This window comes from Pinus tabuliformis, chromosome Q (assembly GCF_031772625.1).
Source record: "Pinus tabuliformis cultivar Carrire ecotype Pingquan chromosome Q, CPIR1, whole genome shotgun sequence".
In the NCBI taxonomy this organism is placed as follows: domain Eukaryota; kingdom Viridiplantae; phylum Streptophyta; class Pinopsida; order Pinales; family Pinaceae; genus Pinus; species Pinus tabuliformis.
This window is the reverse complement of record NC_142296.1, coordinates 197,440,558-197,465,355: the sequence shown is the minus strand read 5'-3', so window position 1 is coordinate 197,465,355 and position 24,798 is coordinate 197,440,558.

Genomic DNA, 24,798 nt, shown 5'->3' with positions numbered 1-24,798 from the left:
ATTTTCAACTCCTCTTCAACTTCGGCTTCCTTTTTTGCTTCAGACTTTCGGGCTCGTTGAATTAGGTCTGCAATCCTAATTCAAAAACCCTAACATATGCACAAGACCCTCTATTATGACTTGATTCCCTTCACTTTAGTGGGAGATCTTCTCCTTGGTAACTCAGCTAGAGATATACCCTTAGATCCTCTTGCTTTGACCCTCCTACAATACTTCGTTCTTTTCTACAACAAAAACAATCCCCTTTCTTTGAGTGATTGATAACCTGAAAATAGACCCAAACAGTCCTCACTCTTCCTTCCTTTTGCTGGCTATACAACTTCCTTCCAAATGATCCTTGCACCTCTTACTGCAGTTCTTTACTTGTGCGAAAATATGTTTTTTGTACTGAGGCTAAGCTGCCTATTTATAGTGGTTTCCCTCTCAAATTAGCTGACTTGATGGAGGATGAGCCGATATGTCAATTGGAGGAGATTATTAATTCCATCTTGAAGCTGAATTTCTAGGAGATTCTTATGATTTCTCTTGGAGGGTTTTTTGACTCTTTTAATGACTTACATAAATGTGTAACATGCCCAAGAAGGGTCCTTCATACATGACATAGAATCACATTGAATTTTATGACAAGATGAAAAATCCTAAAGGCTCACAATGGGATCCATCACTAAGAATAAAATTCCTTTCTCATGAAACCCATGAGACAATATTTACAATAATAATTTTATTTTTCTTGTTTACATCTATTACATAAAATAACAATTACACATGTCATTATGAAGACCGAACCTACTTACACTTTTCAAAAGAGGAAACTTATACAAGAAGTGGAAGAGGAGAAGCAGAGATCGCAACTTCAATTACGAGCCATGGAAGAGGCCTTGGAAAAGTTTAAGTGAAACAAAGGATTAGTGAAGCCATCATCATCCGCTTCAAAATCAACAACTGAGGTAAATAATGTTAGTAATTCTTGAGTTTCATTTTCACATGACGATGATGATTTGGGTGTTATTGAAAAACACACTACAGGAATTGGTTTGAGATTAATGAAGAAGGTGAGATATGAAGGAAAGGGCCTAGGAGCTAATTGACAAGGAATTTTGAATTCCATTGAAGTGGTGGAATTACAACAACATGCAGGATTGGGCTGTCATAAAGGAAGACACAGGAGTCTTCAAGTGACAAGTCTAAGAAATTGAAAGATGCTAAGAGTGCATCACAACCTTCTAGTGATCATGATTGTGGGTCATATCCAAAGGGAGATGAGAATTTAGAAGGAAGATATAAGGCACACTCTCATCACTAGTCTTTCACCAGAGACAACCAAACAAGGTATAGAAAGTATTAGTATTCTAATGTTCATTTTTATTACAAGTAAATTGTTAATGATGAGTAAAAATTATGACATAGAAAACCATGTACCTCTTATGGCTTGAATAACCATGTTGTTTCCAAGTGTTGGAAAAGAATGACAAGCAGGAAGAGGTCAAGACATGAAGAACCTTCTCCACATCAACGTATGAAGAAGGTTAGGAAATTCTAGAGGAAGAATAATTTTTGCAGGCATTGCAAAAAAAGTGGACATCATAGATCCACATGTTGGAGGCTTCATGTGGAGAAATGACAAAAGAAGGACATGGAGCATGTGAAAACACATGGGAAGGAACTAGTCAAGTAAGTAGTTCAACAAGAGAATCAACTACAAGGAGAGGATCCATTCAGCTCGCTGGGTGAGTGATGGTGGCATCATAACATTTTTAAGTAGCTAAGCATGGCCACATTTGTAAATCACATGTTGTGAAAATGATTGTAAAAGTGGTGAAGTGTTTGCCATCACTTATGAATGCAACATAGTGATATTTTTGGCCTTTTAGTTGATAGCTTGGGAAATGGTTTCTGATGTAAACTCGACCATGAGTGTGTTATAAAATCTTGGCAAGTATGAGGTTTTGGTGAAGAGTCCACATTTTGAGGAGCAGAGCATGCAGTAGAGAATGCATCGAAGTGTGAAGTGGACCACATAGTGAAGAAGTTGGAATATACCACACGGTATAAGGGTGTTGGAGTGGGTTGAAGCCCCTCCTTTCTGTAAAATCATGTGATAATGTAAACGATCAATGGTTATAGTTGCATGTTTTAGGGAGTCCATGGGATTTGGACCATGGTATTGTAACGATGTACCCTTGATGTAATTGTATATATAGGGTAAAATAATAAGAAGAATAATCATATTTATCATAAATATCCATGTTTATGGTCGAATTATTGTGATCTGTAGTTTGTGACAAAGGAAAGGCTCTGCAGTTGAGTGCGCAGAGGACTGAGTCTGTAGCTGAGTGTGCAGACGAACTGCAACATAGTATGCAGGTCAAGAACTATTTGTTGTACAAGAATTATTATTATAAGAAACATTTCTTGTGGAGGTAGTACCACATTGGAATGAACCACACTAAAATCTATGTCTTCATGTGTATACTTGTCGATGATCAGTTGTAGCATAGACGATTATTACAGTTGCATTTTATTACAACACAATGATGATTATGAGTTTATATGATATGTTTATGCAATTAAATGAATGTGGCGAAGTTATTTTAGAATGTTAAGCATAAAATAACATAAAAATACCACATCACATCATCCCCCAATGCTACAAAAACTTGGTTCTACATCTTCCCATAGTCACTTTGGGTGAGACTGCGATTTGCATGCAGGTCATTGCCAAAAGGGCCAATGATTAAGGATTTTGTTGGTGCGTAGTATAGATCGAACCTAGGTCAACCCAAATCATAACCAACAAATGGTAAGTATTTGAAATCATTTAAACTTTGGATTAAGATGCCTCTATGTAAAAAAAGAGTTTTACGATGCTTCTAGATTGCTAGTTTACATATGTCTGGAAGAAAAGAAAATAAATCTGAGCAAGATATTGGAACAATGCGAAGTGGAAAAATATATAGAATAGATATCAGAAAGAGAGGTCATGGATAATATTTGAATACCTTTGTAGAGACTAAGTATAGTCCTCTTTTGAGTGAGTCTGAAAGTGAAAGGGAAGATAGCCACCGCGATAAGCCCTGGGTAGCTTCACAATATTCACCTTCCAAGCCTGATAGTTTGTAGAAGCCATAATCTTGCAAGATCCAGGGTATTTTTGACTCTCCCCCTCCCCCTCCCCCTCCCCCTCCAAGAAGAAATATGGTTGATGATATTAAGATGCTTGTTTTCAAAGGAACTAGATCATAAGATCTAGAGTAGTTTTGGTTTTTATGTGAAGTTGTATGGACCTGAATTAGAAATACTAGATATAAAAAACCCACTGAAGACTAAGAAGGTGAACATAGGATCAGAGAAGGAATCTAAGTTTGCAAGAATAGGAGAGTATTGGGATGAAGAGACAATCAATAAATTTATAGAGTTAGTTCATGAATATCAAGAACTATTTCCCCCAAAGTTTTCAGAAAAGAACGTTATAGTATTAGATATAGGAGTTATGAAGATTCCCCTTAAGCCTGATGCGAAGCTAGTCAAGCAAAGACCTTACAAATTGAAACCAAAGTATAAGGAGAAAGTGAAGGTAGAGATCGATAATATGATAGAAACACAAATCATTGAACCAGCAGAAGAATCATAATGCGTAAGTCCTATGGCAGTGCAAGAAGAGAAGACTCAAGGAGAAATCAAGATTTGTGTTGATTTGAGAAAGTTAAATGATGCATGTTTACATGATCCCTTCCCTACCCCTTTCAAAGATGAAGTTCTAGAAAATGTAGGAGGTAAAGAATCTTACTCATTTACAGATGGATTTGCAAGTTATCATCAGATTAGGATTGCACCTGAAGATCGACATAAGACCACCTCTGCTACAGAATGGGGCTCATATCAATAAACAGTGTTGCCTTTTGGACTGAAGAATGCCCCTGCTATATTTTCGAAAGTGGTGGTCGTAGCTTTTAAAGAAAATATCCACAAGTTTTTGGAGGTATAATTTGATGATTTGATAGTATTTGGGTTGTTAAGCAAACATATTGGAAGTTTAAGACTTATGCTTGACACATGTAGACAATATCGGATCTCCTTGAATTTAAAGAGATGCATATTTTGTGTACCTTTTGGAATATTATTGGGACATATTATTTGTAAGAAAGGATTAATGGTGTACCCTCCTAAGATTGTTGTCATTGTAAACTTGTCTCTATCTAAGATAATAAGAAAACTTCTCACTACATTAGAACATACAAGGTATTACAAGAAGTTTATCAAGGGGTATGCTCAGATTACTATGCCTATGGAGAAATTATTGAAGAAGGAAGTAACTTTTCAGTGGGATGAAGAATGTCAAAAGAGCCTTGATATATTGAAATAAAATATGGTAGTTGCACCTATACGAGTGTTCCCTGATTGGAATAAGGAATTTCATGTCCATGTCAATGCCTCTTGTATAGCTTTGGGAGTAGTATTGGCACAATTTGGTGCGAGAGAAATTGTTCATCCTATAGCTTTTTCAAGTAGGAAGTTATCTAAAGAAGAAAATAATTACACCAGTACAGAAAGGGAATTATTAACAATGGTGTATGCTTTATAGAAATTAAGACATTATTTTTTGGGATCACACATTAAAATGTTCACATGTCATTTTTCCCTAAAGTATTTGCTTAATAAACATGTTTTAGGAGGAAATATTTGCATATGGCTACTATTATATAAGGAATATGACTTCGAAATTATTTTTAAACCAGGAAGAGTGAATGCAGTACCTAACCATCTATCAAGATTGGAGATAGGGGAAGAACCAACCATCATAGAGGATAATTTCCCTGATGCACAGTTATTTGCAATCAGAGTTGCAAATGACCATTTTGTAGATATCATTCAGTTTTTGACCACATGGATGGATCCTTCAGAGTATACTATGCAACAAAAGAAGAAATTAGTGGTTAAGGCAACTGAATTTTCATTAATAGCAAGACAATTATATAAGATGGGACCTGATGAGATACTGTGCATATATGTTCATGAACATGAAAGACAAATGATTCTAGCAGAAGCTCATGGTGGCACAGTTAGTGGACACTATGCAGGAAAATCTACTACACAAAATATTTTGAGATCATGATTGTGGTGGCCTACACTACATAAAGATGAAAATGAATATTATAGAGCATGTGATATGTTTCAAAGAATAGGAAAACAATCAAGAAGAGATGAGATGCCATTGGTACCACAAGTTAAATTGCAGGCCTTTGATAAGTGGGCTATTGATTTTATTGGACCCATCAACCCACCTGGGTAGAGGAATGGTGCAAGTTACCTAGTTATAGCAAAATATTACTTGACAAGATGGGTCGAAGCACAACCAGTAAGGGACTACAGTGCAAATACTTACGCAAAGTTTATTGTTGAGTGTATATTATCTATATTTGGATGTCCAAAGATTTTTATGAGTGACCAAGGTTCCCACTTCCCGAATAAAAGTATTGAAGCATTGACGAAGGAATTCCAAGTATATCATCAGAAGAGTACCCCTTATCATCCTCATACCAATGGAACAGTGGAAGCATTTAACAAGCGCTTGGAGAATGCAATGACTAAGGTATGTAATGTGAATAGCAGTGACTCAGACCTTAGAATTCCAGCATGGTTATGGGATTATATGACTAAATTTAAAACATTAACAGGTCAGACACCATTCAGGTTAGTTTATGGGCAAGAAGATGTGATGCCCATTGAATACATTGTGCCTATCTTGAGGATTGAAACTTTTACATATATGGCAGACCCTGATATAATGGAGGAAAGAATGTTACAGCTGATTGACTTGGAAGAAAATAGATTTATAGTAGGATTCCATTAGGAGGTACAAAAAGTAAGAGAAAATGCCTAGCATGATAGACATATTAAGTAGAATAAGTTACAAGTAGGGGACCTTGTTCTCCTCTGTGACAGTAAGTTTGTAAAATTACCAGGAAAATTCAACATGTATTGGTTGGGCCCCTACATTATCAAGCATATTACTGATGGAGGCACAGTTCAATTAACAAAATTAAATGGAGAGCTGATCCAAGGAAGAGTAAAGGATAGCACGTTGAAGTTGTACAAGGAAAACCTTGCCCCTATAGCTTCGCTCTGAGGAAGAAAGGAGAAGAGTCTTAGTGCCACTTGCATTTGAAAGTGGGCAATGGACTATAAACTAGGCCACAAAGAGCTTCGACATAAGAAGTTACTTTGCTATAGTCTGGATTATGTCAAAGTACATAGGAGTTGTGATGTAAGACGGATGTTCATTACACTATGGGATGCATTGAACTTCACCGAAAAATAGAAATATAACCGTTAAAAGGGAAAAATACATGGAAAATTGCATTTATGAAGATAGCTTGGCAATATCTAAGGATAGATATGCAGAAGTAAGTCTTTTAGATTAATCACCTTGTTAGGATTTGGTCGATGTTTCGAACGAACTAATGTGATTCATCCTCAGGACAAATTGAGCAATCCATCGATCAGAAGGATTAAATAGTAAGGATGCATCATTGCCCAGAGTTAGCCGTTAAAAATAGTTGTTGGTGAATTAGCCGTTAAAAATAATTGTTGGTGAATTAGCTGTTAAAATAGTCGTTGGTGAATTAGTGAATAGGTAAGGAAAATAATTATTTAAGAATTAGTGGTAAGAAGTTATTTTATTAAAATATTCGATATTTAGTTAAAAATAGCTGTTAAGGAATAATTAAATATAAAATATAGTATTTCAATATTATCGATTTATGCTAAGTAATAATTTAAATCATCTTATTTGTTAGGGGTTGACTTATTCATATTAAAAATGTATTTGGAAGAAAACTAGTTGTTAGGAATTTAAAATATTTGATTCCAATATAATTCGATAATTATTAATTAAGAATATCAATTTCTATATTGAGATTATTTATTAATAATATCAGGTTTATATTATTTGATAAAGGGGCGTTTGCAACCCTCAAAAAGGATAGCAACGATAAATTAAATGAAACTAGAGTCAAAGTTAAAAAAAAAAGAAGTAAAAAAACATAAATAAATAAAATTACTAGTTATTTTCAATTTTTGTGCAAACATATTTTAGTAAAAAAATTTTATTGATAATAATAATAATAAAAAGGGGAACAAGGCTGAAACCAGAAAGAAAATAAAGAGGAGAAAGGAGATGAAAGGGATGAAGAGTTATGATGAGAGAGCTAGAATCCAACTCTTACTCAATTTCCAACCATCATCTCTATTAAGCTTTATGGCATGCCTTTCGATCTCAATCGCTTCCATAAGATTCCTATGGTGGAAGTGATATACCTTAGTGATAACTTTGGATTCTTCAATGCAGACATGGTGCTTTTATTTCTCTACATGTTCTGCTAAGGCTGATGAGCGGGAGTGATTGTGTCTAAGGTATATTGCGTGCTCATTGATTCTTTGTTTAATTGACCTATCTATTTGTCTAATGTAGGGAATACCACAGGAGTAGGGAACAAGGTAGAAACCTTTCGAGTCCTTAGGGTCGATAGGGTCTTTAACAAATCTAAGAGAATTTTGAATGGTGTTGAGAGGTTTGAATGAAGAAGAGACATTAATCTTTTTAAGGATATGGGAAATCCTATCTGTGGTTCCTTGGGTATATGGGAGATCAACCTTAGAGATAGGATCATCACAAGCATATTTAACTCTAGGCGCTTTGCGGGGTTTGTGAAAGGCCTTGAGACTTTGAGATCTACTATACCCATTATTTTTAAAAACTTCAAGAAGATGGTATTTGTCCTGTTAAAGGTAGCTATCCTCAAAGATTCTTAGAGCACGGGTAGCAAGAGTGCTAAGAACCCCGAATTTCTGAGCTGGGAAATGATGAGAATTGGCATGGAGATACTGTTTGGTGTGAGACTTTTTCAAAAATTCTTGGTAAAAAATGGAACCATCATCCATCCTCGAAAGCGGAATGTCAAGAAAGGGAAGGAAACCATTCTCCTCAACTTCCATTGTGAACTTGATGGAGTCAGATTGAGAATTAAGGAGACTCCATCAAGTTCACAATGGAAGTTGAGGAGAATTGTCGCCTTCCCATTCTCAACATTCTCCTTTTGAGGATGGATGATGGTTCTATTTTTCACCAAGTCTTTCAGAGAAAGACTCACATAGAACAGTATCTTGATACCAGTTCTCATCATTTCCCAACACAGAAGTTCGGGGTTCTTAGCACTCTTGCTACCCGTGCTCTAAGAATCTCTGATGATAGCCACCTTGAACAGGAGAAATCCCATCTTCTTGAAGTTTTTAAAAATAATGGGTATAGTAGATCTCAAAGCCTCAAGGCCTTTCACAAAGCCTGCAAAGCACCTAGAGTTAAACTTGCTTGTGATGATCCTATCTCTAAGGTTCATCTCCCGTATATCCAAGGAACCACAGATAGGATTGCCTGTATCCTTAAAAATATTAATGTCTCTTATTCATTTAAAATTCTTAATACCATTAAAAATTCTCTTAGATCTGTTAAATACCCTATCGACCCTAAGGACTTGAAAGGTGTCTACCTTGTTCCTTGCTCCTGTGGTATCCCCTACATTGGAGAAACAGGTAGGTCAATTAAACAAAGAATCAATGAGCACGCAGTAGACCTTAGACACAATTGCTCCCACTCATTAGCCTTAGCAGAACATGCAGAGAAATCAAAGCACCATATCTGCATTGAGGAATCCAAAGTTATCGCTAAGGTAGATCACTTTCGCAACATGAAGCTTAGGGAGGTGATTGAGATCGAAAGGCATGCCATAAATCTTAATAGGGTTGATGGTTGGAAATTGAGTAAGACTTGGATTCTAGCTCTCTCATCATAACTCATCATCCCTTTCCTCTCCTTTCTCTTCTTTATTTTTTTCTGGTTTCAGCCTTGTTCCACTTTTTATTGTTATCAATATCAATATTTTTTTTTTAAACTAAAATATGTTTGCACAACAATTGAAAATAACTAGTAATTTAATTAATTTATTTTTTTAAACCTTTGACTCTAGTTTTATTTAATTTATCATGGTTATCCTTTTTTAGGGTTTTAAAAATCCCTCTATCAAATAATATAAACCTAATATAATTAATAAATAATCTTAATATAGACATTGATATTGTTAATTAATAATTATCGAATTATATTGGAATCAAATATTTTAAATTCCTAATAGCTAGTTTTCTTCCAAATACATTTTTAATATGAATAAGTCAGCCCCTAACAAATAATATGATTTAAATTATTACTTAACGTGAATCGATAATATTGAAATTCTATATTTTATATTTAATTATTCCTTAACAACTATTTCTAACTAAATATATATTATTTTAATAAAATAACTTCTTACTAGTAATTCTGAAATAATTATTTTCTTTACCTATTAACTAATTCACCAACAACTATTTTTAACGGCTAATTCACCAACAATTATTTTTAACAGCTAACTCTGGGAGATGATGCATCCTTACTATTTATTCCTTCTGATCGATGGATTTCTCACCTTGTCCTGAGGATGAAGCAAATTAGTTGGTTCGAAACATCGACCAAATCCTAGCAATGTGATTAATCCGAAAGACTTACTTCTACATTATGGATCACAAAATTTTTAGATAGATATATAGTTAATGAACAGAATCAGAGCAAAATATGAAAAAAATCTAAGATAATGATGGGGTTAGAAACTCAAAATCATTATAAAAAGCCACCCCCCACTCAGATCGAAGACTTTGTTGAATTGAGAATTTGAGTCTTGAGAGTGTGAAGTAATTGCAAATTTTTTAGCTATCGTATGTTGTCTGAGCGTTATTGGGAAGAAATAGTGCATAATTTTTCATGAGAAAGGCTTATCTAGAATCACGGAAGCCACAGGTATGCCCGCAACATCAACTGAGATGTCCATAGTAGCACCAACCATAAAAACTTTAGCACAAAAACAACAGAGATCACCGAGGAAGAAACCGACCAAGGAAGAGGGAACATATAAGAAACATGCCAAGCCTCAACAACAACCTAAGAAAGTCATAGATAGTGAAGGAGAAATGGAGGAGGTGCAGATGGAAATAGGTGGCGTAACATTTTTGCCTCTACCACCATACATCCCATTAAGGAAACCAAATGAAAAACCTATAAAAGACTCGAAGGATGCGAAGTTTGGCACCTTCACACCCTTGTTGCCAAAAGAAATACCATTTTTAGTAGAAGTTTTAGGGAAAATTCCGCAACTGAAGTTTGCGAATTATGACTTTAATGATAGGAAGAAGTACCCTTAGTTCGCATTAGACCGATATTTGAAATAGATTCACTACCTAAACAGTGGAGTGACAAGGCTAGAACCATAGCAATGGGAAAATGGGTTGGCATAGTTAGGACTACTAAATATGTTAAATGTGCTGAACTTTGGTAGAAGTCCGAGGAAGACAACGTGTGTACAACAGTTTCTCGTGCTGGTGCACGATGGAGGATTATGGATGGGAAATGAGATCCCTATAGGCCCAATGTTGATGTAGAGAATCTCGAGACTAACATACCAAGGGCGGAACCCCACGGAGGATTTCGTTGGAAAATATTAGGACCATGCTATAGCAAATAGTATGAAAAAGAAGTTTGGGCTAGAAAAAATAAAGAGGCGATATGACATCAATTCAATTAGTGACTAGGCAATTCACTTCGTAGTGCACATATTGGCTGAAGATCATGAGAAAGTGCCAGCTGAATGAAGTTGCTGCATTGGTGGTTTCATTAGCCATGTAGTGTGCCAATAGGGTTCAATACAACTCAGCTGATTCCTTGTGCAAGGAATTTCTGGATGGTTACCGCAAAATCCAGGAGAAAGGTACCATATTCCATTATGCATGGTTAACTTTTATTATTACAATGTTAGCATGGAGAGAGATAGAGGATTCACAGTTCCCATTGTTAGCATCATATGTCTGTGACACCACACGGTATGCCTCACTATGGTTTACCACCCAACTATCATGACCAACGGAGAATAGGATGTTCTTCAAATTATATCTTATGGATTTTCATATGTTAGTGAACCAACACCATTACCTGTCACCGAGCCTGTACGAGTAGTATAGAGCTATTGCGATTTTCGAGACCGATTTTCATAGAGTATATATACAGGCTCGCAGGGATACAAGCAATAAATAGCATCCCCTACCATACTTGGTCACAAAGGACGACCTGTTGGAACTAGCACAATAGTGGCCTGCAGAGTGGATGACTGTGTTGGAGGTAGAAGCAGGAGATAGTGCAACAGAAGAAGAGGAGGACACTTCGCAGCATGGCGAAGTGAGTGGAAAAGACAAAGACAAAGATAAGGATGAGAAAGAATTAGAGGAACAAGAGCAACATGATGAGGGTCTCTAGGATCCTCCTAAGGGAGATAAGAATAATAAGGAGGATGGAAAGACAAAAACAGAATAATCTTCCATAGAAAAGAGAAAAGCATAGGGAAAAATGGCCATGAAGATCAAGAAAAAGCAGAAGGTAGATAAAATGAAGGATATCACACCAATGGTCCTTACTAATGGGGACCTGGAGTGGAACAAAGATAGGATTCAAGAGGCGACAAATGAATCCTGGAATGGAGTAGAAGATTGCTATGGTGCACTTCGAACTGGTGTCGAAGTGAGGATCGTATAATTGAAGATACTTCCGTGAATGGTTAGACAACCAACAAAGATAGAGGAAAGCGTTGGAGTAGAAAGGCAAATAGAGCTTACACTTGCAGTGAGGTTAGCACAGATACCTACAGGATCCCTATAGTTTGACTCTACCGAACTACAACAACAAGTGAAGGAATGGAAGCATGTCAATATGAACATCACAATAGCGCCACTACAAAGATTAAATAAGTTGCACTTGTAAATTATATAGGAATTGAGGATGCATGAACAACACACCTCGCAACGAAATATTCAAGTAGAAAAAGAGTGAGTTGTTCTTTAGCAGAAGCTCAAGCAGGTGATCCAAGAAAGGGATCAAGTAGCACAACAACACCAGAATATTAGGGAGGTAGTGGAAACAACATGTAGAGAATTTATGGACCTTGATGTCCAAGAGGAAGAGCTAGTAGAATATAAGGTCATGAAGCTGGACCTTACAGTGAAGGGGTACACGGAGAAAATTTCCACAGTACAATTCAAGTATGAAATGCAGATCAGTGAGCTACAAATGAAGCTATAGCCAACTACGCCACAACAAGTGGGAGATCAAGGAGAGATTGACCTAAAGATTGCAATGGCCAACATCTTCGCGGCAGTGGCACACTGTGGAAAACTCTTGGATGAAAGTCTACAAATTTGGACTTTAGTGCAGGAAGATCCAAATGTACAAAAACTGCAGGAATAAATGTAGTAGAAGCAACAATAGTTAGAATAAATTCGGACATCTACAAAGACCTAACCAATCTTGCAGAAGATCACAAAGATCAATGAGTCAAAGGCCCTCTAGAAGAAAATTGACGAGATGAAGAAGGAAGAACATGTCGTAAGAAAGAGGACTTAGCCTTGGTAGGATGAGGCCCTCCAACTATCATAGGTAGTAGATGAGAATCTTGAATAGCTTTGATAGAGGGAAACAATGTTGGCAATAGAAGGCTATAGAACATGTGATAAAGGCATTGCTGGAGGAAGTGCGCAATGAGGAAAAGAAGGTAACAGAGACTCTACAGTAGTTCAGCAAGGCCTACAACAACATCGCAACAAAAATTAGAGGCAAAGCAACTAAGTGACTTGGGATGAGTCACATGTGAGTGTTGGTGGCCTGTTGGGCGCAAACCAACTTCCCCTAGTTTTTGGTGAAGACTCCACACTTTGAGGAAAGGAGGACACAATAGAGAATGCTGTGAAGTGTGAAGTGGACCGTGCAGCAAAGAAATTTGAATATACCGCACAATATAAGAGCATTGGAGTGGGTTGAAACCCCTCCTTTTTGTAAAATCATGTGATAATGTAAAGGACAAATGGTTATAATTGCTTGTTTTAGGGAGTCCATGGTATTTGGACCATGGTATTGTAATGATGTACCCTTGATGTAATAGTATATATAGGGTAAAATAATAATAAGAAGAGTAATCTTTATGGTACAAATTTGTGTTTATGGTCGAATTATTGTGATCTGTAGTTTATGGCAAAGGAAAGGCTCGTCAACTGAGTGTGCAGAGGCGTGAGTTTGCAGCTGAGTGCACAAATGACTTGAAACTTAGTGTGCAGGTCAAGAAATGTTTGTTGTACAAGAATTATTGTTATAAGAAACAATTCTTGTGGATGTAGTCCCACATTAGGATGAACCATGGTAAAATCTATCTCTTCAAGTGTACATTTGTTGATCATATGTTGTAGCATACGGTTTCATTTTATTACAGCACAATGATTATTATGGGTTTATATGATATGTTTATGTGATTACATGAACGCGGAAAAGTGATTTATGAATGTTAAGCATAAAAGGACATAAAATACCACATCTCATCATCCCTCAAGGCTGCAGAAACCTGGTTCTGAATCCTCCCAAAGCCACTTCGGTTGAGACTGCGATTCTGTTGTAGGTCATTGTCGAAAGGACCATTGACTAAGGATTTTGTTTGTGTGTAGTATAGATCGAACCTGGGTCAGCCCAAATCATAACCAACAACCTTATTTTGGTCTTTCAATTGAACATGTATTAGTAGTTATGGGTTTACATATGATACAAGTGCCAGTTTCATCATTTCGAGTTCCTAAGTACAAAGGTGAAGGAAAGATAAACGTGCCTTCATTTAGAAGCATATATTATGAAGAATGAGATTGTAGTCATGTTTATGCTTTTGGAGGACCAAAATATCTTCAGTGAGGAGGAATAATCCAGGTGGCTCTAGAGAGGCTAAAAATAATAAGTCTTTGGATTTCAGCAAGACAAAGTGCAATCCGTAGATCTCATAATTTTGAATCCAATGACGTAAATGACACTCAAATCCAAGTCTGTATGATGAAATTATCGTAGTTGTAAACTTACAAGTCAAGCAAGAAAAATGAGACCCACAAGGAACAAATGGAAACAAACTGGCCAATCAACCATTGACACTTGGCGCTTAGTCATTATCTACTTGTCCCTACAAAAAGGCCAAAAAAGGATATTAAAAAATCTCATAAAAAAGGAATAATTTTATAATACAAAATATGGATATTTTAATAACCATAAAATAATACCATAAAAAGACAAAATATGGTTATCATTTATTGAAAAAATGATTATAAAATTTAAAAACAAAACCATTATTTGTCTAATGAATTTGGTTTTGGTTCATATTAAAACAAATGGTGGATAAGTATTATATGGTTGTCATAAAAATATAACACATCATTATATAAACAACATTTGTTAAATGATAAAGGTAATAGTGAAACATATAACGATAAAATGTGTTTATAGCAATGGTTATTGTGATAACACGTAAATTTCACCTGTCAATTAAAATTCAAAGAAAAGTTTGTTGGCAGTGTTATATATATGTTACCAATTTCCAAAAATGGGCCCACAGGGATCGGAACCCATGACCCTATCGAGACCCAATGCTTTGTAACCAACAGGCTAGCCAGGATGCCAACCAACATGCTTTGGTATTACTGCCAATGCCCAAGTACTTAAATTTTCATGTTTGACAGAGTGTGGGAGAGGAACCATGCCTAGACCAATGGAGTTGCGAGGAACCATGAACACATAACCCAACACCAGGCATGCATGATTTGTGAGATGGGTATATTCTAGGGGAATATTTCATAGAATATTCCTTATGTAGAATCTTTTAGGAATATTTTAGATTACCTACAGGCCAAATTTTGATAGTGTTAGAAATATGTCAAGTTTATACTAATTTGAACCAAAATTTCACTAGGAATCTGATGGTGTAGATGATTTTCTAATATGGGAAACCAATTTTCCAAAGGTAGAACATTAAGAAGTGGAACCTTGAGGGTGGAACTTTGACCCAAGAATATACAAGGAATCTTTTAGATTCCCTAGAGGTCCATATTTAACAACTTTAAAACAGGGTCAAATTTATACTCAAATATCATGATTTTTTGTAAGGAACATGATGATGCAACTTGTTTTTCCATTAGAGTAGAAAATTTCTAGGCCATCATCATATTCGGAGGTATATTGATGCATTTTGTGCCACTATATGTGAGAGGTCCATTTTATTCCATCTTGTATGAGAGGTTCATTTTATGCCATTTATGTTTGAGTACATTTATATGACTTATGTGTGAGAGATCATTCCTTTGTCATGCTGAAGGAGAACATCTTATGAGTGAGAGTTATCTGTAGGAGAACATCTCTTTGTAGAGGCATGCCACTCAAGATAAGATTTTCATCCTTGTGATGAAAAATATTTGTCACGTACTGATCATATTTTGTAGAGACTAATGAAGTGAATTCCCCAGTCTTGAACGAGGGCCCAAAGACGTAGTCCACAAAAGATGAAATCCGTTATCAAATTTTGTTGTGTGTATTTTCTTATGATCTCCTTTATGTTTCCTCTCCTTTAAGTATTTTTCACATGTGGTTTTTCATACTCTTTTCCATGCAATTTTGAATACATCATAGAAGAAAAGATCTTGGTTAATTTCATTAACTGAGAGGACCCATATTACTGGGAGAAAGTAAATAGATACCTAGGGGCTTAAGAAGTTAGGAAAATTATACAATAATGGACCCCTAGCCAACTCATACACAAGTGGGTCATGTTTATCTCCTTGGAAATCACAAATTCATTAGAGAAAATTTTAGCCTAAAAGTGACCATGAATTTTTCATGTACAAAATATGCAAACCAATCAAAATCCTTTGAATTTTAAAAATAGATACATGTAGATATTTTATAAGGAAAAGAAGAAAACTACTTTTTTTTAATTGTATTTTTGGCTTAAATTCTTTTAGATTTACTAAAATTTCAGTGTAGACACTAGTTGGATGCAAAATTAAATTCTACATCCAATGAGTACACATTATGCATCCTTCTGTGAAGACCCCTATTAGAGTCGGTCTCGTCATCCCTCTGTCAAAGATCATTTCTCTTATTGCATTTCATTTTTAGGTGTCTCGCTCGATTCACTCAGTTGCATTCCGCTAGGGACATGCCATTATCTGACGGAAGGGCCTTGTTACTCATTCCCCTCATGCCTTATCCTGTTGGTTTAGGTCTGTTTGTTGAATCAATTTTAAGGTCATTTACAGTCCTGTTTGATGACTAGGTCAGCAAAGAGTTATTTTAGTTCCAATAATGCCAGCAGGCCAGAGGGAGGTTCAAAATATGTTTTCATTTCGAAAATTTCATTGTCATACTGATTGATCATGACTTTTCTTCAAAACCCTGTTTTGAAGAAAAAGTCGTCTTTTCGTCTTTTGAAGTAATTGTCATGCATATTTGCAAGGTTTTCAAATGCAGCCTCTGGTCATTTTTTGTCGAAATCTGATGCCACCACCCCTGCAAAAGTTGACAAGATTCATCATCAGCTCAAAAATCAGTGGGAAAACCCTTTTGAAGCACAAAATTGAAAGCATTGAGCATGACAAGAATGGTCCTTATAGTCCATCAATCCCTAAAAGGCAAACCAGGAGTAGCAAAGAAACAAACACTGACTTTTTTGTGTCTGATGAAGTCTGCAAATCAGAAATCTGCACCAACTCATCCAATAAACACAGTAACCTTATTAAAGGAGAGTTCAAGCGCTGCCTCTTTGGCGCTGGAGGTGAAGACAATTAGAAATTACGACACTTAAGGAGTATGGGTAAGCTCATAGACTTTTTAGAATTGCCCAAAGCAGGGAAAAACCAATGTAGTAGCAAGAAAGGACAGTCATGCAAATAATTCAACTAGCCAAAAATATGATAAGCAATGTCTAGCAGATTCACCACCTAATACCTACGTCAGTCCAAAAAGGATGAAATTGATTTTTCGATGGCTGACTTGTCAGACTCAGATAGAATGGTAGCAGTGATTGCTGATACCAAGGCAACCCTTCATACTCCCTCCTCAGTTTCAAGTTTGGCATTTACACCAATTACAGAACAAAATAGATTACCTTCTTCCAAAAGCTTTCCTGGAGATGACAACCATGATGGTTTAACTCCAAATTTGCTTGTCCAGCCTTCTGTATTTTCCAACAAAGCATCGTTGTTACCCTCTGAGCCTCAGACTAAATCATCATCTAAGAGTGATATAACTATTTTGGAGGCTAGCTCTGTTGCCAGCAGAAAGTCAAAATATAGAGTCAAGGATCACTACAGAAGAATGGACAGGTGCTCACCAAATTCTTCGGGGGATCAAATAGAAGTTAGCCCAGAGAAGCCAAGGTGAAACGTGGAGGAGCGAAATTAAGTTTTGAAGCCAAATTGTGTGTTGGATTAGTGCGCGGCGCACTGGGCAACTGGCGCGGTGCACTGGAGGAGCGCGGCACATTGGGTACCTCTGCACAGTGTAAATTTACTCCAGCGAGGCGCATCCACGAGGTGCAGCGCACTGGGCTTGCGCGTGGCGCATACAGCTAGAGAGCTCGAAATTGCTAAAACTTTCCTCAAAACGCCCAAAATTGCATGGATCGGTCTTGATACAAATGAGAATGTACATGAAGTTTTTCAATCTCTAGTTGAAGTCATCACAACCACTAAAATGAAAGCTATCTGTAATGGATTGCTACTGAGTCTTTTAGCTACATTATCAACGTTGATGGATCATCAATTTCGACATATCAATGAGGGTTTCTCGATTGGATTTACTTCTGGTCTTATAATTGTTGGATCAATCATAGAGTTGAGGAGATCTTATCAGGCTTATAATGTACTGCCTACATTGAGCAAGGTCTTGAAACGATATGGAGCTTGTAAACATGGCACCTTCCATAAAACTGAAGTGCGAGGAAAAGTTTAAATTTTCATGTCTAGATAATTCAAACCTGGGTTTAACCATCAACATCACACTTTTGACAAGTTTTGTCCATGGGAGTTTCAAAAGGGAAGGTGAAAATTCAAAGACCAAAAGCCAAAATTAGAACAAAGAATATCTACCACAGCAGAGAGATAGGAAAGGATTGCCTATTTTTGTCTTTAGTCATGATTCAATGAGATTCACACTGCAATTTTTGCCTTTTCATTGGTCATTAGAAATTTTCAAGTGGAATAATGTACACTGTTCTGTCTTTAGAACAGATGGACAACTCTTTTTCTATCTTCAGAATTTCAGTTGAAATAGCTCCCTATTTTCATCGATTTGTTTTCCCACCTCTTAGTTTATTTATTGTATTGTAAATCATTTGTAAAAGGGTTGGAGTTCTGGGAGTAGTGTGGAGGAAAAACTCAGCGCTTCACTGTACAGTTTGGCCAGGAAATTAATAAAATGATGCAGCTCTGATTCATGAGATTCATGTGGTATGAGTTTAGCATTTGTTTCTTCTTTCTGTTTCATATGTACCTTGTTATGTTTTACCATCCATTCATAATCATTTCTAGTTGAATGCTCTTAAGTAAGAAAGGTAGAATCCAGTTTATGCTCTGCCTTGTAAAGCATTCATACTTTGTGTGTCTTCTTCTGTCTGAAAAGGATTCATGTGTATGCCCTTTTCAGCTTCTCAACAGTCTTTCCACTCCATATTATTTAAATTTGATTGCTAAACCTCCTACCTATCTTGCCTCATGAAATACTCTATGTCTTTGATTTAATTTCCTAGCTCATGCTGTCCTTTGGCCCCATACAGCCCAGAAAATTTAGTCATTCAATAAATTACCTCTTTCATATTTATTTACTAGCCTAAAATCAGTTTCCCATTTTAAGTCATCTGAAGACCCATTGAAACACTTTTCGCTGAGATTGACCTAGAGAGAGCCCTCTCCTATCCTCGTAGGGCTAGCTACGAGGCTGAGTGTGGTTTGACGTTGAACCTAGAAGCTTGCCTTTTCAACCTGAGGCAAATCTAGGCTGTAACATAGTGGCGACCATACTGGGGAAGAAAATGGTTTGCTTGTTGATGTCATTTGTTTTATAAGCTACAGACGGAGCCTGAAGTTATGCCAGGTAGCCTTCGAAATGCTTTTGCTTTGCATTAGCGGAAGTAGATAAACTCTGCTTCAATCAATCTCCGGTCTAGCATGTAATCGTGACACTTGACTTGTAAATTTCCCTAGTACATGTATCAAGTTAGATATGACGGTTGATGGTGGACAACGATCAGACACCACAAGGTTGAAATCATTCACCTGACGACTCCATTCACTGAAAAATCTAGAAATCAATCATTCACTTGGTGACTCCACCGTAGGAAGATCAGTAGCTTTAAGATTTTCAAGATGGGACGGGTTGCAAGAAGATATGCTCCTATGAGCCGCGATCACATCCCAGGTTTTCCAAATAAAATGCCCAAGGTGGATTGGCTTCAAAATTTGCCTATGTTCAGAAATGTGGAAGGTAATGACGCTGCTCTTCATCTCGTGAAATTTCACATTCATGTGCATAAATTAAAGATCATTTTTCCTGAAGACTGTTTGATGAAAATGTTTATGGATACTCTGGAAGATGAAGCCCAATCTTGGTATGAAAGTTTTCCACCTACTTCTATTTATTATCTAAAAGATTTTCATACAATATTCTTTGAAAGGTATAAAGAATCTTGTCCATCCTTAATATTAGTGCAGAATTGTTGTGAACACGTTAGTAGTTTCATTGAAGATCTTGAGAATTTTTATGGAGATAATGAATTGATGGATGGAGAAATCATGGAAGCATTGTATGAAAATTCGTTTCAGCAGCACACAGAAATCTTAGAGGATACTTATCAAGATCAGCAGGTTGAAGATTTCCATATGGCTGAAAATGATGAAAGAGAAAGTTTCGTTTCAGATCTATCCATAGAAGAAAACAACATGCAGGGAAGTCAAGTTTCAATTTCAGAATGTGATAACGTTAAGTCAGCCATTTCAGATCTAGATTCAGATTGTGATGACCAAGAATACCTTGTACTAAATCCCATGAAGGAGAACTCTGTTGTTGAAATCATCTGGAATGAAGAAGACAGAGTTATGGATCCAAATGTTCTCATGTCATCAGAACAAAGCCTTCATAAAGAGGTAATCCAGTCAGTTCATGAACAACAAGATGAGATCTTTGTTCAAGTAAGTGAAAAAGTTTCTCTGGATGAATTTATGGTAGATGATAGAAATGTCACGCTTGAGTATCAAGAAACATTTGAAGTTTCTTTTCTCGTGATTGATGAATGTAATGAGGAACATGATATTCTAGCTGTTATATCATATGAATATGATCAAAAATATATTCAGACTACAGAAGATCAGAACATTCAGGACTGCCTTTCAGATTCTTCTTCATATGTCTCATGTTTTGAAATGTTCTTTGAAGAGGAAATCTGCTCATCTACTTGTTCAGAATTTTTTGAGGACCAAGAACATACTTTTACTGAAGTACATTATGAAGGAAGATCAGAATCAAAGGAGAAAGACACCTTGCTCTTTCAGCAGGAGGAAAGACTTCATGTTTTTCAAGATCCTCTGGCAAATCTGTTGCAGTCAGCAGTGAAGGTGATTATTGCAGTGTTCAGTGATGAAGGAGATCATGGTCAATTATGTTTTTGGATGCCTAGTTACCAGTATTTATTGTTGACCAGAAGATCTGATCGGGAGAATCAGTCAGGAAGGCATCTGCTTGATTGGTTACATTGGCATTTTGATATAGTTTGATGGTATATTGTCTTGTAAGAAACACAGGTGGTCATGTACTACCATCAAGCTTTAAGTTTTAAGTTCAGGTCTTAGTATTTTGAGTTAGTTTGTTAGAGTCAAGTTTTTTCAGTCATTTCAGTTTGCATTGAGTTAGTTTGAGTCGAAGTTCCAGTCAATAAATTGAGTCATGTTGGTTTGTCGAAATAATGGACTCCATAGCCCAATGGATGAAGGCACTGTCTACTCTCCCAAAGATCTGCCATTCTTGGCACCTCCAAGGAGCTACCATCCCCATTGGAGCCAATGTTAGAGTCAGTCTGGTCATCCCTTCGTCAAAGATCATTTCTCTTATTGCATTTCATTTTTAGGTGTCTCTCTCGATTCACTCAGTTGCATTCCGCTAGGGACATGCCATTATCTGACAGAAGGGCCTTGTTACTCATTCCCCTCATGCCTTATCCTGTTGGTTTAGGTCTGTTTGTCGAATCAATTTTAAGTTCATTTACAGTCCTGTTTGATGACTAGGTCAACGAAGAGTTATTTTAGTTCCAATAATGCCAGCAGGCTAGAGGGAGGTTCAAAATATGTTTTCATTTCGAAAATTTCATTTTCATACTGATTGATCATGACTTTTCTTCAAAACCCTGTTTTGAAGAAAAATTAGTCTTTTCGTCTTTTGAAGTAATTGTCATGCATATTTGCAAGGTTTTCAAATGCAGCCTCTGGTCATTTTTTGCCGAAATCTGATGCCACCACCCCTGCAAAAGTTGACAAGATTCATCATCAGCTCAAAAATCAGTGGGAAAACCCTTTTGAAGCGCAAAATTGAAAGCATTGAGCATGACGAGAATGGTCCTTATAGTCCATCAATCCATAAAAGGCAAACCCAGAGTAGCAAAGAAACAAACACCGACTTTTTTGTGTCTGATGAAGTCTGCAAATCAGAAATATGCACCAACTCATCCAATAAACATAGTAGCCTTATTAAAGGAGAGTTCAAGCGCTGCCTCTTTGGCACTGGAGGTGAAGACAATCGGAAATTACGACACTTAAGGAGTATGGGTAAGCTCATAGACTTTTTAGAATTGCCCAAAGCAGGGAAAAACCAATGTAGTAGCAAGAAAGGATAGTCATGCAAATAATTCAGCTAGCCAAAAATATGATAAGCAATGTCTAGCAGATTCACCACCTAATACCTGCGTCAGTTCAAAAAGGATGAAATTGATTTTTCGATGGCTGACTTGTCAGACTCAGATAGAATGGTAGCAGCAATTGCTGATACCAAGGCAACCCTTCATACTCCCTCCTCAGTTTCAAGTTTGGCATTTACACCAATTACAGAACAAAATAGATTTCCTTCTTCCAAAAGCTTTCCTGAAGATGACAACAATGATGGTTTAACTCCAAATTTGCTTGTCCAGCCTTCTGTATTTGCCGACAAAGCATTGTTGTTACCCTCTGAGCCTCAGACTAAATCATCATCTAAGAGTGATACAACTGTTTTGGAGGCTGGCTCTGTTGCCAGCAGAAAGTCAAAATATAGAGTCAAGGATCACTGCAGAAGAATGGATAGGTGCTCACCAAATTCTTCAGGGGATCAAACAGAAGTTAGCCCAAAGAAGCCAAGGTGAAACGTGGAGGAGTGAAATTAAGTTTTGAAGCCAAATTGTGTGCTGGATCAGTGCGCGGCGCACTAGGCAACTAGCGCGGTGCATTGGACGCCTCTACACAGTGTAAATTTACTCTAGCGCGGTGCATCCACGAGGCGCGACACACTGGGCTTGCGCGCGATGCATATAGCTAGAGAGCCTGAAACTGCTAAAACTTGCCTCAAAACGCCTGAAATTGCATGGATCGGTCTTGATACAAATGAGAATGTACACGAAGTTCTGCAATCTCTAGTTGAAGTCATCACAACCACCAAAATGAAAGCTATCTGTAATGGATTGTTACTGAGTCTTTTAGCTACATTATCAACGTTGATGGATCATCAATTTCGACATATCAATGAGGGTTTCTCGATTGGATTTACTTCTGGTCTTATAATTGTTGGTTCAATCATAGAGCTGAGGAGATCTTATCAGGCTTATAATGTAATGCCTACATTGAGCAAGGTCTTGAAACGATATGGAGCTTGTAAACATGGCGCCTTCCATAAAACTGAAGTGCGAGGAAAAGTTTAAATTTTCATGTCTAGATCATTCAAGCCTGGGTTTAACCATCAACATCAAGCTTTTGACAAGTTTTGTCCACGGGAGTTTCAAAAGGGAAGGTGAAAAGTCAAAGACCAAAAGCCAAAATTAGAACAAAGAATATCTACCACAACAGAGAGATAGGAACGGATTGCCTGTTTTTGTCTTTAGTCATGATTCAATGAGATTCATGCTACAATTTTCACATTTTCATTGGTCATCAGAAATTTTCAAGTGGAATAATGTAACATTGTTCTGTCTTTAGAACAGATGGACAACTCTTTTTCTATCTTCAGAATTTCAGTAGAAACAGCTCCCTATTTTCATCGATTTGTTTTCCACCTCTTAGTTAATTTATTGTATTTTAAATCATTTGTAAAAGGGTTGGAGTTCTGGGAGTAGTGTGGAGGAAAAAATCAGCGCTTCACTGTATAGTTTGGCCAGGAAATTAATAAAATGATGCAACTCTGATTCATGAGATTCATGTGGTATGAGTTTAGCATTTGTTTCTTCTTTCTGTTTCATATGTACCTTGTTATGTTTTACCATCCATTCATAAACATTTCTAGTTGGATGCTCTTATGTAAGAAAGGTAGAATCCAGTTTATGCTCTGCCTTGTAAAGCATTCATACTTTGTGTGTCTTCTTCCGTCTGAAAAGGATTCATGCGTATGCCCTTTTCAGCTTCTCGACAGTCTTTCCACTCAATATTATTTAAATTTGATTGCTAAACTTCCTGCCTATCTTGCCTCACGAAATAATCTGTGTCTTTGATTTAATTTCCCAGCTCACGCTGTCCTTTGGTCCCACACAGCCCAGAAAATTCAGTCATTCAATAAATTAACTCTTTCATATTTATTTACTAGCCTAAAACAGTTTCCCATTTTAAGTCATCTCAAGCCCCATTGAAACACTTTTCGCTGAGATTGACCCGGAGAGATCCCTCTCCTGTCCTCGTAGGGCTAGCTACGAGGCTGAGCGTGGTTTGATGTTGAACCTAGAAGCTTGCCTTTTCAGCCTGAGGCAAATCTAGGCTCTAACAACCCCCATTAGTAAAAATTGAAGATACAATTAAAAAAGCTATATCTTTTAAAAAGCGTGAAGATAAATTTTTTAATGTATCTTCATTTTTTGTTACCGTGGGTCTTCTCAAAAGTATGCATAATGGGTACTCATTGGATGTTGAATTTAATTTCACATCCAACTAGTGTCTACACTTGAAATTTGAGTAAACCTATAAGGAGATAAGCCAAAATTACATTAAAAAAATAGTTTTCTTCTTTTCCCTCCAAAATTCACAACTCTTATTTCATTATTTTAACTATTATTTTATTATTTTTCCTTAGGAGGCCATTTTTAGGCTAAAATTTCCTGTAATGCTAGAACCAATTTTTTTCAATTATGAGCTTTTCCTCAATTATGAAATAATTATGAAAATTTGGCAAAATAATTATGAAACCTTACTCAATTAAGTAATTTCACCCTTTTAACATGGAATAACTCCAACATAAGTAAAATAAAAATTGAAAGGGGATGCATTCTAGCTAGCAACTATGGTAAATATAACTTGGGTTCATTTCATTATGGTGGGGTGTAAAATAGGTTTATAACAAATTCTAAAGCGAAATCAAGGTTATTGTCAACACACAATATTAGTAGGATACTTGAGCTCCGTGATTGGCATACTTTGAGGATCAAGATGAAATTCCAATTTCGGGATTTTGAAGGTAAGTGTCTCAAGATGGTTTTATGTTCATGAGATTGTGCCCAGGTTGATTACATGAAGCTCCAAACCATGGTTAAATGTTTTTAGTCAAAAAATGTGCCAAATTAGCAGAGGCGATTTTTTGGGTCATTAGCGAGTAGATTGTTA